The sequence below is a fragment of the Macaca nemestrina genome, chromosome X (genome assembly GCF_043159975.1).
Source record: "Macaca nemestrina isolate mMacNem1 chromosome X, mMacNem.hap1, whole genome shotgun sequence".
NCBI classification, from domain to species: Eukaryota; Metazoa; Chordata; class Mammalia; order Primates; family Cercopithecidae; genus Macaca; species Macaca nemestrina.
Genome location: NC_092145.1, coordinates 124,602,553 through 124,604,774, shown reverse-complemented (window position 1 = coordinate 124,604,774; position 2,222 = coordinate 124,602,553). Strand labels below are relative to the sequence as shown.

At 46.5% G+C, this 2,222-nt stretch overlaps 1 pseudogene; it reads left to right on the top strand.

Moving 5' to 3' along the window:
* The first annotated feature begins 818 nt into the window (after positions 1-818).
* LOC105499070 (nuclear transcription factor Y subunit gamma-like) lies at positions 819-1,803 on the top strand (annotated as a pseudogene).
* The last annotated feature ends 419 nt before the right edge of the window (positions 1,804-2,222 follow it).

The window sequence follows — 2,222 nt, the reverse complement described above, 5'->3', positions numbered from 1 at the left end:
GGCTTCATGAAATTGGAATGGGCAATGATTTGTTGGATATGACACCCAAAACACATGCAACAAAATCAAAAATATACAAATGGGACTACATCAAACTTAAAAACTTCTGGCCAGCACAGGAAATAATTAACATACTAAGCAGACAGCCTACAAAATGGGAGAATATATTTACAAACCACTTACCAGATAAGAAGTTAATATAAAGAATATATGAAGAACTCCTACAATTCAATAACATTAAAAAGCATGACTAGAAAAGGGTCAAAGGGGCCAGGCGCGGTGGCTCACGCCTGTAATTCCAGCACCTTGGAAGGCCGAAGCGGGTGGATCACAAGGTCAGGAGATCAAGACCATCCTGGCGAATATGGTGAAACCCCATCTCTACTAAAAATACAAAAAGATTAGCCAGGCGTGGTGGCGGGTGCCTGTACTCCCAGCTACTCGGGATGCTGAGGCAGGAGAATGGCGTGGATCTTTCAGTGAGCCAAGATCGCACCACTGCACTCCACAGCCTGGGCGACAGAGTCAGACCCCGTCTCAAAAAAAAAAAGAAAAAAGAAAGAAAAGGGTCAAAGGTTCTGCACATTGCACCGTACTGGGAGTCCAGGTGCCAAGGAAGCGGGAAGGAAAAAAAAGGGCCATGTGCAAATGCCATGGTCGCCATCTTGTTTGAGCCCCTGCTTCACACCCTCTGTTCTCCATAATGCCTGCTTCTTCCCTATCTACCTTGCCTGGGCCCTCTGCATTGCCCTGCTTAGCAGGAGTGCAGGGAGAGTTCCTGCTCTTCCCTGGACTCCTGTGTGGAGGCATTTTTCAAAATGTTCACAGAATGTGGATTTTGTGGCACTAGCAGCAGTAATGCCCAGTAAAGCCTACAGTCCTTGTTGACTTCACATCCTGGAAGAAATCCAGAATTTAACAGTGAAAGATTTACTAGTGCAGGAACTTCCACGGCTGGTATTAAGAAGATTATGAAACTGAATAATATAAGGATGATCAGTAGAGAAGCTCCTGTGCTCTTTGCCAAGGCAGCCCAGGTTTTTATCATAGAGTTGACTCTTTGAGCCTAGATTCACACAGAGACTAAAAAGCACTGGACTCTATAAGGAAATGATGTCACTATGGGAATTACAAAATTAGATCAGTTTGACTTTCTCATTGATAGTGTTTTCACAGATGAACTGAACCCTCCAAAGCGTTAGGAGGAGGTGCACCAGTCTATAACTCCTGCCAAGCCCATCTAGTACTACTTCACACTGGCTTAGCAACCCTCCACGGTCCAAGTCTAGGGGCAGCAGCAAGGCCAGGAGAGCACCAGCTCTATGACCACCATCCAGCTTGGGTAGATCATCATGCAGCCTCAGCAGGGCCAGATCATGCCCCTGACAATGCAGGTTGGAGAAGGTCAGCAGGTGCAGATTGTCCAGGCCCAACCACAGGGTCAAGCCTAACAGTCCCAGAGTGACACTGGACAGATTATGCAGGTTATGCAACAGATTAACTAAAACAGGAGAGATCCAGAAAATCCCAGTACAGCTGAAGTCAGGCCAGCTAGAATATATTCTCTTAGTCCAGCCTGTATCAGGTACTGAAGTTGTGCAGAAACAGATCTAGATGCTTGCCACCAATGCCCAACAGATTACAGAGACAGAGGTCCAGTAAGGACAGTGGTGGTTCAACCAGGTCACAGATGGACACAAGCTCTACCAGCTCCAACACGTCACCATTCCTGTGGACTAGGACCTCACCCAGCGCATGTTCAACCAGTCAGTCAACCAGCTCTCCTACAGGCAGGACCCCTAAGGGACCTATGACTGAGAGTCTGAGCTGACAAGGCCAAGGACACCCAAGACAATTTTTGCCATACAGCCTTATGGTTATGGATTATGGGCACAGCCTCCCTCCCCAGAGGACCTGGCTGACCTCTCAGCACCTCCCGCAGGCCAGGACACTGGGGCACTTGGGCCTCATGCCTGGGGCCCGAGATTCTGCAACAGAAAAATGTAATTCTTTTTTTTTCTTTTTTCCGTTTATTTTCCCCTAAGGAGTCAATATTTCAATATGTCGAGCTGTGTGTCCAATGCTATGAAATGAAAATATTAAATGACATATTTATGGCATTTTCCTGAAGAGCATGGTTTAAGAAATATTTCCCCCTTTGGTTTTCCTTTTTTTGGTTCTCACTGCCACTTCTTTTTAGGTGCAAATCTCCCCAGGAGTGT